Source organism: Periplaneta americana, chromosome 3, assembly GCF_040183065.1.
Source record: "Periplaneta americana isolate PAMFEO1 chromosome 3, P.americana_PAMFEO1_priV1, whole genome shotgun sequence".
Classification (NCBI taxonomy): domain Eukaryota; kingdom Metazoa; phylum Arthropoda; class Insecta; order Blattodea; family Blattidae; genus Periplaneta; species Periplaneta americana.
In genome coordinates, this window is record NC_091119.1 from 6,791,957 (window position 1) to 6,809,179 (window position 17,223).

Sequence of the window (17,223 nt, forward strand, 5' to 3'; positions counted from 1 at the left end):
TGAAAGCCACGTATTCTCCTTCATTTTCTCATCTTTATACGAGGCGCGCCGCTTATCGTAAACGTGAGGATTGTCCTCAACACTCAATATTAGAATCTCATCAAATAAAACTTGCTCCATGATGCACAGCACAGAACAAAATAATGCATAGGTTATGTCACGGTCTTCGTGCTACAAAATATACGACGACAAAATAGCTTTTAGATGGCAATAGAATGAATCTAGTGGGCTGTGATAGAAAACGTGAACGGCAAAGTTAAAACTTGGCCAACTCTCCGTTCCCGATCTCGGGCTCCGGCAAGCTTTTCGTTAATTGTGAATGGACACATTTAAATGTATACATTTTAACAATTTTACCGTTTTCGTTTTCGTTCCGATTCTCGTTTCCGGTTTATTGTGAACCAGCCTTAACTTGCCCCGACCGGGAATCGAACCCGGGCCACCTGGTTTCGCGGCCAGACGCGCAAGCCGTTACTCCACAGATATGGACTGCACTATGTTAATGGCAATAAGAAATACCGGTACCTTAATTAAAGTTAAACAGCTAAACTAAATAAAAGTGGGAGAGAAGTCATTGAAGTCCATTTTCATTACAGCGGTGTGGTTCTCAGGCATGGGTTCGAATCCAGATTGAGCTTAATTACCTGTAGAGATAATGTCAAATAAATAAATCCACTGTGAAATCTCGGAACAATCACGCCAAAATATTTTATCGTTTCTGTTGGTACGAAATCTCCTGATTCGCTCTTGTATTTAAAAATGCATAACTTACATTCAATTTGTCTTCTAATAATTGTAATTTTCCTATTCTAAATGAATATCCTAAAGCTAAGTATCCCGGGATAATAGTTGGCTAACACTTCCGTTAGGATAAACGTTCTTTTTCTGTGCAATAAATTAAGAAAAATTATTCACTATTTTGTCATCCCACGAAATTACTTGACTTGACTGTCCATACTTTACGACTGATTTACCTCGCATTAGTACAAGCTATATTAGAATACGGCATTATAGGATGGGGTAATGCTTATACAGGGACATCATTTTATTTTTACTTCAATTTTTAATGTACCTGAGTTTTTAAATGTACTTCACTCCCACCCCTTCTACTAAAGAAGTTCATAATAGCCTTACGGTCACAGTAAACAGTACGTTCCAAAAATACGTTCGCGTTTTCCAGTGACGAAAGAGCTTTCAATATTAAATCATTTTCGCACAGGTAGGCCTACTGCCTACGTCGCATCCCGGTTTGCCCCACCAACTTCTATTCACCTCTTTGTAAAGGCTAGTGGCTGGGCTGTCTTAGCTCTTTTCTGAAAACATTAATTTCTGTTAGGAATTGGACGTCTACGTAATATTATACAACTGTTTAAAATAATTTAAATAAAAGGGCCTCGTTAAGTAATTAACTGTCACGTGATTTTCCCCCTTTCTACGACCCTGCGACAAAACCACTTGGACGGACAGTAGATTTCGGATCGGGCACAAGTTAAGATTGAATTTACAGTACGTAAGGTACTCTTTTATAGAGTAAGTACAGAATTATTTCAACATGAGTTACTAGTACGAAGGACGAAACTGGTAATTGGAATTAGGTGCAATAGTCTATAGTGCGATAATATGCACATTAGAACTGAAGCCAGTCTCGAAATAAACGGCCACCATTTTCAAAAATGTGTTTAAATATCCATACTTGATTATTTTTCAATTTAACTTCATTTTCTATATTGTACGCTAATGTGCTATAGAAAGTATAATATACACTGCATAATGAATACGTCCTCACGGACAGCTCAGTTCGTGAGTAAAAACACTTATTGTTAATACAGTACTGTATTTTGATTAAGCAAAAACCTAATGAAAATTATCAAACTCAAAATCGCGATATTTCCTAGTTTACGAAAATGGATGAACTACTTTTTTCCCCTCCTATGCATAGTAAAGTGATTTGTTTGTATATTACGCCAGTATCATCGTACTCCAGTCGTGGAAGGGGGTAGCAACCGTTGATCCAAAGGTATAGCCAGGTTAATATTAGAAATGTTAGTAAAAATAAAATTATGTCCCTGTAGTAACTCCCTCATGTCAATAACACTGCTACAGAAAAGAATAATAAAAATGTCTTAATGAGCCTTTTCGTTATCCTTCAGAACTGTTGTATTCAGAATTTAAAATATTTGATCAAATTTATAACAATGTTTTATTGAATATCGTACACAAAAACCGAAATATGTTTAATTTGTTTCAGATAAATATAAAACTAAAAGATCGACAACATATGCATGACAGAACCTAAATGTAGGACTACCACAATCATGTCAATTGATGCCCAAAGGCGCAAGCGCGCGCTTTAGAGCCCAGGACAGCCTGAGCGCTTTACAGCGGAAAGTAAAGAGACAGACGAAAGAGGTGGTATATGCCGCTTGGTCGAGCTATATACAGGGATGGCCAGCACTGATTCAATAGATAAAGGGAAGAGAATTTATTAAAACTGTATCCATGGTAATTTTTAGATTTGTCTGAGAAGTATAAGTGCATTATAAGATTGTAAGTTTTAATTTTAATGCTCATTTTTCAACAAGTTTGATTTTTTTATTCAAAAGAAATATTTTCTCAACTTTTCGTATAGAAAATTGAAATTTTCAAGTATAGGCCTATTTATTTAGTAGCCTTACAGAATGTTTTCGTAAATCTAATATACCGTATATACGTATTACTGAAGATAGTGTATTGAAAATTTTGAAAATATTCGCATGGAAATTGTTTGCAAGGAAATGAATTAACAAAACAACTACTGTTACATCATAAGCAAAAGATATGTGCCCATGTGTTGTAAAAATGTCAGCTCTATAGCTTCAACACATTTCGAGAAAATAATTTAATATTCTGATGATAGGAAGTTGCTCACCAATATCACCTTAAAAGCCTAATCCGATAATAGTTTTGTTATGGAATATTAGTTACACTTAAAACATATACAGGACCTAGGTAACTTTGCTATGTACTGTAATATTGTTTTTATTAGTTTATTGATTACTTTTATGAGGCTAAAAGTACCATCAATATCAATGTCAACTTATCATATCTTACTCAATCTCTTTTTTTAGGATATCACTTTCTTTATAAATTTATTTATTTATTTATTTATTTGTTTATTTGTTTATTTATTTATTTATTTATTTATTTATTTATTTGTTTATTTATTTATTTATTTATTTATTTATTTATTTATTTATTTATTTATTTATTTATTTATTTATTTATTTATTTATTTATTTATTTATTTATTACTTTGCTAATAATTGTAACATAAAATATAATATATACAGAAAAACTTTAGCTCGCCCCTGAAAGAGTAGAACTCGTGCTCAGGGGCGGATTCCTGAATTGAAATTAATAATTATACAATACAATTTGTCTTATGTCTACTATGCGATTATAGAATATAAATTTAAATTTACAATTTTTTTATTTTTATAAAATCCATACATAACTTTTTAAATTTAATACTAGAACTATTAGAATGGACAAGATTAGGATATTTAAATATAAATTTGTTATATATTCTTGGGCCTAAATTACTACTAATGATTAAATACTGTAACAGTGTTGCATTTTGGTTCAAACAATCTTAAAGAATTCATACCTTTTGTTTCATAACTATGAGAATGATGTGTTTTATCCATTTAGTACAGTATAGTTGTACTACTATGAAATTTATATGAATATTCCTTCTTAACTCTCTATTATGTTATTAAGATTTAAAACACAACTGCAATATTAAGAAATCAGTGGTAGCACTTTTGTTTTACAGACAATATAGATAATATTAAACAGAAAGAAGCCATATAGAAATAACGACATAAAAATTTCACGTTCCGTTTGAAGTTTGTGCACCACTGTTTCTTAATCCAACAAGTTGCTTATTCATATACACAACCCTTCCTCTTTCCATATCTAGCGCTTGATGCCCGCGCAGGACGTCAAGGTCAGAAAAATGCGCTTGCTTTGACATCACTGATTTAAACGATTAATTGTGATAGGGCCAACTACTTTTTTCTTTTTAAATTGTTTGCACTTCCTTCTTGCTTTTCATGGATATATGTTTGTACACTTCATTTATTAAAAAATCGATAAACGCGAATTCTGCGATACGTGAAATGTTAAATTCTTCACAAGAAGACACGCTGGACACATTATTGAACCCAGTTGTTTCACTCCTTGAGAGTTAAATGTAAATGTTGTTTGTATTGGGAACACTGAAAGAGAAACCGCTGCTTCAATTCAATAAGATTTAGTTTTCTTCTTTTGTTATGTTAGTCATTTGTTTATTTTTATGTATTTACTAGAACACAAAAGAAGAGTCATGTTCTGCCATTAACTTTCTTGTCAGATGGACATAAGGACCTCAATTATACTGTGATAACTACATCATTGTACTGACATCTTGAATTGGAAGTACATATGTCTTGTAACATCTGTCATATGACGCGATCACGGTATTTGAGAATCAAGTGGCTGACTCAGAAAAATAGCCAAAGTGAAATGCTATTAAATACTCTAAACAGGTGCAGTGCTACGCAAGGAAAGTACATCTTAATGACATATGCAGTGACAAGTGTGAAGACAATGAATCACTATTTTAAAATGTTCCTTTTCACTACCAAGTGGTGGAATCCGTTATCAGGCATTTCTATCGTATTCAATGTCAAATAACGTGTTTCTTCTCGAGAGCAAATACATTTTAAATTTTCGTTAACTGGTTGGATTATGTGTTTGCTGTTTAATTTGGTTGATTTGGTTCGGTATGTTCGATTTGACTGGTTCGTTTGGTTTTTCTGTCGATTTTTTTTTATCCATTCTTTGCTAGCCGGTCTCGTTGCTTGGTTTATTTTTTCACTTGTTGCTTATTTGGTTTGGTTAATTGCTTGCTTTGGATTGGATAATAAATGTGTTTTGTTTATAGGGTTGCCAATTTTTCTTGAAGAAAATGCGGGAGATTAAGGAATCGACAAAATTTCACATAGAAAATTGACAAATTATTCAGTTGAGTTACAAAAATAACAACATTTTTCTGCTCTTTGGCATTTAATAATAATAATAATAATAATAATAATAATAATAATAATAATAATAATAATAATTTATTTAACCTGGCAGAGTTAAGGCCATACGGCCTTCTCTAACACTCAACCAGGAGTAAAACTCCTTTACAAAAAACACTACAAATTTACAAAGTACACTACAATTTTACACACAAAACTGAATAATAATAATAATAAAATGTAAACAACAAGTAAGTGTCCACACCTGTGGAGTAACGGTCAGCGCGTCTGGCTGTGAAACCAGGTGGCCCGGGTTCGAATCCCGGTCGGGGCAAGTTACCTGGTTGAGGTTTTTTCCGGGGTTTTCCCTCAACCCAATACGAGCAAATGCTGGGTAACTTTCGGTGCTGGACCCCGGATTCATTTCACCGGCATTATCACCTTCATATCATTCAGACGCTAAATAACCTAGATGTTGATACAGCGTCGTAAAATGACCCTAACAAGTAAGTAGAAATCAGACATAATATATAACATACAGAAAGAAAGAAAAAAGCATAATAACATGTGAACAGCAGGTCAAAATAAATGAGACATACGAAGTATAAAAAATAAGACAATTATTGATAATAATAATAATAATAATTATTATTATTATTATTATTATTATTATTATTATTATTATTATTATTATTATTATAGTAATAAAATAGTGCAGTACAAAGCATACAATGAATACACTATTTTTAAGTATACACAGTAAGGAAAATTATGATTATATATAGCTCAACTTATCACATTATAGATATACCATTATCGGAAAATATGAAAACAAAAATATAAAATAAGTTAAATATCACTAGAACATAAAAAAATATGAATACGTGGTAACATGTAATACAACACTTGTCATAATAGTAAGTTAGTTTGGCAACTCGTCATAAGATAATTTTCTAACTTGGATTCTAACTAGGCTTAAATTAAGAGCATTTTGAGATAGATTTTGTCTCTCGTAATGAAGTCGGCTGCAGTTTGCAGCTCTGATTCAATAAGATGTGTTTGTGCTCCTGTTTTAAATATCTGTCCAATTATTGTTCATGAAATTAAAGATGTTTTTTGCATGAGGATTACTACTTGGTATGCTTAGAATAAAACCCACCAGTTTTTTTTTTTTTTCAATTTATAATGTTAACATTGTTTGATTTTAAGCGGGTGAGTACTAAAACCCATTTCTGACAAGCATTATCTCCTAAAAAAAGACTGCAGATTTTAATTAATCTCTTAAGAACAAAATTAATTCATCATATAAATCATCATTCACAGCGAAATTAAATGTTTAGAATAAAGATTTTTACATTATGCAAATATATGGGAGAAAAATGCTCGAAGAGAAGAAAATACGGGAGCCAGGGGACTGTTAAAAATTAGGGGCAAATTCGGGAAAATACGGGAGGTTTTGCAACTCTAATTGTTTCGTAGTTGGTTTGGTTTGACCAGTTGATTTTTTATTGATTTTGTTTCATCGGTTTTGTATGCTTCTTGGCCTGACTGGTTACTTTTGTTTGTCAAATGTTTTGCTAGTTATTCGGTTTTCGATAGCTCGATTATTTGAGTAGTATATATATTTTTTCTGGGTTGTTTTCTTGGTAAATTTGCTATTTTGGTTAGGTACATTAATTCGTTTATTCGTTAGTCAGTCTGTCGATTTGTCGGTTACTTATGTGACTAATCGATCTAGGATGGATTATTTTCCTAGTTTTCATGGTTTGTTTAGTTAGATGATTAATTTATTCACTTGGTTCTGGGAAAACCTCGAAAAGAACTTTAACGAGGTAACTTTTTCCAGCCACGATTTGAATCCGAGCTTGCTCGTTTCACAGTCAGACGTGCTAACCGTTATTCCACAGCGGTGGACCCAGCTGAATTTAGTGACTCAGCAATCTGTTTCTCGCACTGAAATGAAATTGACTGCCTGATCTTTGGTCAGCATGGTGCAAGACCACTGTTTAAGTAAAAAAAATATATATAAATATATATTGATAATTGAAGTGGAATACAACTGTTTTAATAAAATTGAAACTGAATCAACAAAGCCTTCTTGATCAGTAATCGTCCACAGAGTTCAATGAAGATTGTGTAGTTGATACAACTGTTATGAACTGGTCCGTTTGAAGTAAAATATGACATCTGTGTTCTGTGGCCCAGTATAATCCTTCGATTACGATATAAAGCAGGCATTTTTTCTTGTTTAGATGTGGAGAACTCATCACCAATATTTGTACAGACATTTCTTAATCACCCTGTATAGACCGCTATGGCATAGATGCGCTCCGCAGTCAATTCAGAGGCCTAGGCATGGCATAGTTGCGCCCCGAAGAAACCAGGTAGCAGAATAGACATGGCATAGTTGAGCCCCGATGGGCATAATACACACGGAAGTGATTGTCATAAAATAAATAAATTACTTAAAATATTATTGTGGTAGCTGCATTTTTAAGAACATCTGTCTATTTTACCGCTTCTGAATTCCTTCAATCACGTGGTTTAAAAAACGGTAGGCTATCGATAATCACTGGATAAACATTTAATAAAGTACTCCCAACTTCATAATGTTCATTTTAATGGTAGGCTATCGATAATCGCTGCATATACAGTAGAAAAACAGTCAATAAAGTACTGCCAAATTCATGGTGTTCATTTTAATGGTAGGCTATCGATAATCGCTGCATATACAGTAGAAAAACAGTCAATAAATTACTGCCAACTTCATGGTGTTCATTTTAATGGTAGGCTATCGATAATCGCTGCATATACAGTAGAAAAACAGTCAATAAAGTACTGCCAAATTCATGGTGTTCATTTTAATGGTAGGCTATCGATAATCGCTGCATATAGAGTAGAAAAAGTCAATAAAGTACTGCCAACTTCATAATGTTCATTTTAATGGTAGGCTATCGATAATCACTGGATAAACATTTAATAAAGTACTCCCAACTTCATAATGTTCATTTTAATGGTAGGCTATCTATAATCGCTGCATATACAGTAGAAAAACAGTCAATAAAGTACTGCCAACTCCATGGTGTTCATTTTAATGGTAGGCTATCGATAGTCACTGCATATACAGTAGAAAAACAGTCAGTAAAGTACTGCTAACTTCATGGTGTTCATTTTAATGGTAGGCTATCGATAATCGCTGCATATAGAGTAGAAAAACAGTCAATAAAGTACTGCCAACTTCATGGTGTTCATTTTAATGGTAGGCTATCAATAGTCACTGCATATACAGTAGAAAAACAGTGAGTAAAGTACTGCCAACTTCATGGTGTTCATTTTCATGGTAGGCTATCGATAATCGCTGCATATACAGTAGAAAAACAGTCAATAAAGTACTGCCAACTTCATGGTGTTCATTTTAATGGTAGGCTATCAATAGTCACTGCATATACAGTAGAAAAACAGTGAGTAAAGTACTGCCAACTTCATGGTGTTCATTTTCATGGTAGGCTATCGATAATCGCTGCATATAGAGTAGAAAAACAGTCAATAAAGTACTGCCAACTTCATGGTGTTCATTTTAATGGTAGGCTATCGATAGTCACTGCATATACAGTAGAAAAACAGTCAGTAAAGTACTGCTAACTTCATGGTGTTCATTTTAATGGTAGGCTATCGATAATCGCTGCATATAGAGTAGAAAAACAGTCAATAAAGTACTGCCAACTTCATGGTGTTCATTTTAATGGTAGGCTATCAATAGTCACTGCATATACAGTAGAAAAACAGTGAGTAAAGTACTGCCAACTTCATGGTGTTCACTTTCATGGTAGGCTATCGATAATCGCTGCATATAGAGTAGAAAAACAGTCAATAAAGTACTGCCAACTTCATGGTGTTCATTTTAATGGTAGGCTATCAATAGTCACTGCATATACAGTAGAAAAACAGTGAGTAAAGTACTGCCAACTTCATGGTGTTCATTTTCATGGTAGGCTATCGATAATCGCTGCATATAGAGTAGAAAAACAGTCAATAAAGTACTGCCAACTTCATGGTGTTCATTTTAATGGTAGGCTATCGATAGTCACTGCATATACAGTAGAAAAACAGTCAATAAAGTACTGCCAACTTCATGGTGTTCATTTTCATGGTAGGCTATCGATAATAGCTGCATATAGAGTAGAAAAACAGTCAATAAAGTACTGCCAACTTCATGGTGTTCATTTTAATGATAGGCTATCGATAGTCACTGCATAAACAGCAGAAAAGCAGTTAATAAAATACTGCCAACTTCATGTTGTTCATTTTAACGGTATCGATAATGAATATTAAATCGAATAAGAAATTAGTAAGGTTGGTTAATTACGAGGCTCGAGATTCCGTAGTGTCTTTTTCTCATCGGGGCGCAACTATGCCAAGCCCTTTTTTCTACCCAATGGGAATGGGACGCAAGTATGCCGACAAAAGAGGGACCCTTTTTATATGCTGCATTTTATCTAACAATGGGGCGCAACCATACTTTTTCATTATAATAACCACATTTTTTTTTTTAATTTCTGTGATTTTGTGACTTGTACTACAGTCGTGGTATTTTCATCACAGTTTAAATATTTATCTTGTTTCACATACTTTAAAATACAGAGATATAGAATATGTAGTTCCAGATCAAATCATTTTATAACTTTAAATTCACATTACTTTGCTGATTGCTGTAGTGTGATCTATGTTGTCGAATCACCACCACCACCACCACCACCACCACCACCACCACCACCACCACCACCACCATATTCACGACGTCGTGAAATCAAATAGAAATAAGAGGATTCTCACTTGATGGGCATGATGTTATGGATTCGGGCTGCACGAAGCGTGTTTTACCAGTTGCTTGTATTGAACTGACATCCATGACTTGCAAATTCTTCGCTAGCATCTCCGAAAGCTTATTTAACTCTTGTTCAATCAGACTGCCTATTCACCCTGTGCCCTCATTAGAAATGGAGGACCCAGAAACTCAGAAAATGAATTCCAGTAATTTTGCAAAAACTACGTAACTCAACGAGATCGCTGTCTGGGTTCAGCAGTATCTTTTTAATACTGACATGAGTTAGTTTGCATGAAGGCTTAGCAACGTGCTGACTCCACGATATCCGGTCGCTACTATGTACGACATAATTTCATTTGACGAAGTTGAAGTACAGGGCTATTCAAAAAGAAGAAGCAGATTTCAAACATTTATTTCTTCCAAACTACAAAAGATAGAAACACAATTCCAACGTTCCTGGACAGAGAAAGATTCAATGTTGTATGCAGTGGCGGCTCGTGATAAAATATTATGTGTGTTCACAATTTTGTGGTTCCAAAATCGAAGAGAAGTTTGAAATCGTACGTTTAGTCTAATATATAATGTCATGATTCCAATGTTTCACTATCGAAAAAAAAACGTATATAAATTCAAAACAACATATAATAATAATAATAATAATAATAATAATAATAATAATAATAATAATAATTAAACTCAGTCTTTTTATTTCCAATTTTTCTTGGTAAGCCAGTTTACCCAGTTCTTTACTGTTCAAAATTACTTGAACAGAGTTCATTGTTTACGTTTGTTAAAAATGATTACATACCACGGTCTCGTTATTTACAAACGCGTGTGTTCAGTAATATATTTTGATTCACAACACACTGATACACTATAGCCTATACCAGTACTGTAATCCCACTCGCATAGATTACTATAAATACATGCCAGTAAATATTATTCTTAAATATTATACACTACCATACAGATACTTAAATTCATACCACCGCCACAGTCAACCAGCACGTGTTTGAAAGCCAAACTATGCCATTATGCCGACACTGAAGTACAGTAATTCACAAACTACACTCTCGTAGCAGCACTGTACACACATCCACGTAAGTAAACGTTCCTACAGTCAGATGCTGACATCTACAGGCTATTAAATTTCCTCCTCGAGATATAGCACGTGAACGATAGGCATCGATGCACCTGACATCTGTAGGATAGATACTCATCATGTTCACTTAACGCTTTGTGCTCTTGACGAGTCATAAGCGGCCAGCTAAAGACAATTTTCTCCCGCACATGCGTGAAATTCCTGTAACCATCTCGAAAAGAGCACGGCTTGTACGTGAACGGATGTTGCCAAGTTTACATAAGAAATTTATGCAAGATGCGGGAAGTTTAAAATACTCGATTCTGATATTATACATCCCCACTACGTCAATACGGTATCAAATAATAAAACTAGTCGTGCATTAATGGAAACAAGGCGTTCACGTGCTCTTGTGCTCTTATTGACGCACCGCCACTGGTTGTATGCATTCAATATGAGCACCATGTGTTACATGACAAATATCAAAACGGTGGATCATTTCTTGCCACACACGAATCAGCTGGTCTCTAGTTATCGAATTCACAGCTTCAACAATTCGATGTCGCAGACTTTCAAGAGTGTCAGGCATAAAGGGGATAAAAACACGGTCTTTTACGTAACCCCACAGATAAAAATCACAAGGAGTGAGGTCTGGAGACCTGGGAGGCCACCGGCGATGAAGATGATCTCCTCCTCCTCTTCCAATCCAACGTCCTGGAATGGTGTCATTCAGGTAACTTCGGACATGGTTAGAGAAATGAGGCGGGGCACCATCTTGCATGAAGATGAAGTCATCTGAATCATCTTCAAGTTGAGGAAATAACCAGTTTCGAAGCATGTCTAGATAGGTTATTCCTGTCACAGTTTTCTCCATGAAGAAGTTAGGTCCATAAACTTTGTTTACAGATATATATATATATTTTTTTTAATTTAATGAAATGAGCCCCAACTCCGCTCATTTCAGTCTCAGGCAGACCACAATTTTACCGAGTCCTTATTTTATTTAGTTTCTTTATTATAAATTTTTATTTGGTTAAACTATTAATTTACAACTTTATATGATTATTTATTCATTTAATTTATTTATATATTTGATGATTAATCATGTGGCACTTTTTATATAAACAACATTGTTTTTTGTTTTTGTTTTTTTTTGTTTTGTTTTTTGTTTTGTTTTTTTTTGTTTCTTTTTTTATAAGATTGTTTTCATTTTTTTAATATAAAATAAGATTGTTTTTTTATAAGATTGTTTTTTTTTCTATCACAAGGATATGAAATATCACAGAATACAATTCATCAATTAACAACACAAAACAGAAAAATAAGATCACTGAACAATTCTATCTTTTCTAAATTACTTACAGTATTGTATTAAAAGAAGAAGATTACATTTCAGAAAGAGAAAACAGTAATAACATGGTCATTAATTAAATTAAACACTTCGTTTATAACATTTATGTAATGGAGAATTGTAAACATAAATAGGTTAGCTGGGCATAGTGTGTTTGAATTATTTTACCTTACTCATATATAATTCAGTACATTGCCATAAAGTTTTTTCCCGTGTTTCTCATTATAGACTTTGTACCTTGAACGTTTTAGAATTTCCATAAATTCTTCCATTTCCATTTCCATTTCCCTGTTGTAGTCTATTATTAGGAATACTACATTGCTAATGATCCAAATCACGGCATTATGTTTTTGAGATGGTAAATAATGAAAGTCAGTTGCGTAATCATGCTACGTTGTATTGATGTATATGGTGTGTTAAGCCATATACTTATTATATGCTGAATTTTGTACCAGATTTCCTTAACTTTGTTACATTCAGTTAAATGATGGGTAACAGTATCTATCTGGACACATATAGAGCATAGCATAGTTTGTGATCTTTTGATTTTATATAATCGGAGGTTCGTTGGATATATATCATGAACAGCTTTAAACCAAGATGTTTTTAGTTTTGACAGATATGTCACAGAAGACGTTAATCTTCAGTGAATCTCTTTCATGTTCAATAACTGACATAGGATTTTCACTTGCCCAAATTCTAACGTTATGGCGATTAACTTTACCGGAAAGATGAAAAGTGGATTCATCGGAAAAGATTAATCGTTCAGAAAAATTGTCTTCTTCCATATCATCTAGCACGCTAATGCCCAATTCGCACCTTTTGTTGTGGTCGTCAGAATGCAATAACTGCAGTTTGTACGGCTTCATGTGCAGACGGTGTTTCAGAACTCGCCATACCGTTGGTTCAGTTCTCTGCTTGCTCGTGTTGTGGATTTTTTTGGGCTCCTTTCGTAAACTGTACGAATACGCTCGACATTTTCATCCGATGTGAGTGGACGTCCCGGGCTTTTCTGTTTGCAGATGCAACCATCTGCTACGAATTTTCGATGCCACTGGTAAATCTGCTTATGACGAGACGGTTGTTCATTAAACTGACGGCGAAAAGCACGTTGAACTTCAATAATGGACTCTAGTTTTGCTAATCGCAGCACACAAAATGCTTTTTCCGGTTGTGTCGCCATTTTACTACAGACAATCAACAGCGCCAATGCTGCCATGATTGGAAACTTTTACCCGGATTATTCAAAATTTAAACTTTCGTCTGTCCAGGAACGTTGGAATTGTGTCTCTGTCTTTTGTGCGAGATCGTGCATATTTGGCTTGTTTTCCGCACAGAACCAATACGCGGTAAGTGTGAAATACCACATTCAGTATTCCCAACGTAACACACATAACAATTTCCCTCTTCTTACTGCTTAAGCGCGACATTCATTTTACTGCTTTAGGCTTTTAACATTTTATGTTTAGAGACGTTTAACATAGTAATAATTATAAATTGGAAACTTACCACTGCAATTTCACCTAAATTGCAATGTTAATTATTGTTTTTAAATATTTGCAAAAATTAAGTAAAGTCTACTATTACACGAAACTTATTGCATTCCTTATACAAGTAACATTAAGGAAGCCGTGAAAAAATCAACAAGATTCCAGATGCCGATGTTATTACTGCAATATGTTATATAAATAATATTGTTAAAATATTAAAATAAAAAATAAATCATTACAAAACCTTACCGTTTGTTTTAAGTTCGCATTTATAGACTGGGGAAAAAAAAAAGACAGGCGTATATCACGGCCTGCTGGAGTATAGTAAACACAGGAAACATTTTATAGCAACAATGTTGAAGAAAGATATTTTGGTTTTCCGAAGTTGCCGTCATTAAACAGAAACTAACATGGAGATTTCATTGCAACTAATTAGAAATTCGTCTTTCAGGTACCGGTATGTAATAAACGATCTTCGCACAAAATAATGTACGATACACGAGCGGTATGTTTGTTTTCATGTTCTCGGAAATTAAGAAAACTCAACTACGTTTCGCTTTTTCAATCTTTTCCTCGAACATGAAAACGTCAACATACCGCTCTTGTAACGCATATTACTATTGTAGTTTGGAAGAAATAAATATTTTAAATCTGCTTTTTTTTAATATTCCTGTATTTAACGGCATTATAATATTAAAATATGTCCTTCAAGGTGGTCTAGTGGCTAGAGTGTGGAGTTACAGTCCTGTGGACACGGTTCCCCGGTGTACGCTCGATTTATAACTTGTGTTGGGCAAGGTCGTGGTCCAGGCAAAAATTGGGGTTTTCTCTGGGAGCTCCTGCACATCCTGGACAATTCTGTCGGTAAATTATTGATCTCCACAATTGGCTTCATATGGGTGACTCACAAAGTAAAGTACCCACCTTTCGTTAACCCTTAAATTCACAAAGTATCCTATAGGATACAACACGTTAATATCTATATTTATAATTTGAACTGATAATGGAAATTACGGGAAAACTGCTGGAAGAATTTTAATAAATGACCCCTCATTTTGAAGCTTGGAACTCAAAGTTTTTCGGAAAAATAGTAGTTTTCAGTGAAATGTCAATTTTTAAACATAATTTTCCTATTTTCCAAAATCCGTCTGTCGTCAGTTTTGAGAACTAGCTAATAGCATTCACTGCCGACTTGATATTCCCTTCGCTTTTTTGTAAAGGAGAAGCGAAGCGAGTATCAAGTCGGCCGTGTTGCATTTCAGAATAAAACAAAACACATACTACAGTAAACAATATTACACGAAGGCCATGATCTGCAAGAATGTTGACATATTTAGAGCTCAAATTAAATTGGTTATTAAAAAATTAACTTACTAAAAATTATTTATAGTTCCGATTCTGTGGTGTGTAATTTTCTGGGTACAGCTGTGTATTGGATATTAAAAACTACAAAACTTGAGGTGGTTTGATGACATTATTACCATTAAAAATGAAATATTATTGTAGTTAATGCCGTGATGTGTCTATTTTTCATTAATTATACATATTAATGCTATATTGCTGATATGAAAGTGAAACGTTTTGGGGTTATATAAGTAGATGTAGAGAATAACTTAAATTAGATTTTGATTTCTATATTTTACTGAGTGGTGGCTATATAGTATATAAGTATAGTATATGTTACTGAAAGCTATAAAGCTTACGTAAGACAATAATATTATTAAAAATCAAATATTTTTATAGTTATTAATCAAGTGGGGTTGGGTCTTTTTCATATATTTAATGGCAGTGTGGTGTAGATATTTATATGCGTGGTTCTCTTCAGTATTTTAGCGTGAGAGAGAGTATCTTTCATTATTATGGAAGCAAATAACTTTCAGAATGTCTGGTATTCTTCATTGAAAATAAATCTGAAAAATGTTTATTTGAACGTCTAATGAACTTACTTTGCAGCATTTGCTGCACAAGCCACTAGTATATATATATATATATATATATATATATATATATATATATATATAATTTGAACTGGTAATGGAAATTACAGGAAAACGGCTGAACGAATTTTAATGAGTGACCCCTCATTTTCATGCCTGGCATCCAAAGTTTGTCGGAAAAGTAGTAGTTTTCACTGAAATGTCAATTTTCCTACATAATTTTCCTATTTTCCAAAATCCATCTGTTGTCAGTTTTCAAAACTAATATTATTGAATCACGGCCGACTTGATTGAATTTCAGAACAAAACACACACTACAATAAACAATAGGCTATTACACGAAGGCCATGACCTGCAGAATTGCCGACATATTTAGAGCGCAATTCAATTTGTTATCAAAAACTGATTCTGCAGTGTATAATTTTCTGAGTACAGCTGTGTATTGGATATTCAAATCTACGAAACTTGAGGTGGTTCGATGACATTATTACCATTAGAAATTAAATATTATTATAGTTAATATCATGATATCTCTATTTTTCATTAATTATACATAATATTGATGCTATATTGATGACATGAAAGTGAAACGTTTTGAGGTTATATAAGTAAATGTAGAGAATATCTTAATTTAGATCTTCATTTCTATAATTTACTGCGTGACTGCTATATATAACTACAAAACTTAAGTAAGATAATACTATTGTTATTAAAAATCACATATTTTTATACGTATTAACCCAGTGGGGTTGGGTCTTTTCCATATAATTAATGGCGGTGTAGTGTAGATATTGATATGTGTCATTGTCTTCAGTATTGGCTCGAGAGAGCGCAAAAATTACAGTTCCTAAGGAAAGATAAAAGGATATTACTTGCTGATAAAATAAGAGGCCTAGAAAATTTTGTAGTCTCCAGATCATTTCAGCAAGATCTCTTAGCAGGATAAAATGATTTTACGCTCTACATTTCAAGTTGTACATGCAGTAGCTATACGAAAATGCTATTGTTCGAAAGCTTAGCTAACCTGACATTTTTTTCAACTTTTGCCTACAATCCACAATGACCTGAAATAGCTACTGCTATCGTCCTGACATTGATACTTGCGTTTTCGCGTTGAAACTCAAAAACTGAAGTTGGATGGGTTCAAGAAAAAGTATTTGGCCTAAAAAAATCCACTCAGAGGGAGTATGTTTCATTATTATGGAAGCAAATAACTATCAAAGAGACAAGTATTCTTCATTGAAAATAAATCTGAAAAATTTTTATTTGAACGTCTAACGAACTTATTTTGCAGCAGCATTTGTTGCACAAGCCACAAGTATACTATAATTTTAATAGAACAATAGAAAAAAAATGATAGGAAATTAAATAACCAGAATTACACAATATTATAATATTGTACAACGTATAAAATATGGGCATTGCAATAGTTGTTTTCTTTACAGTCCGACACGTTTTAATAAACTAGTGTGAGAAATGAAGCTTTGCCAATTT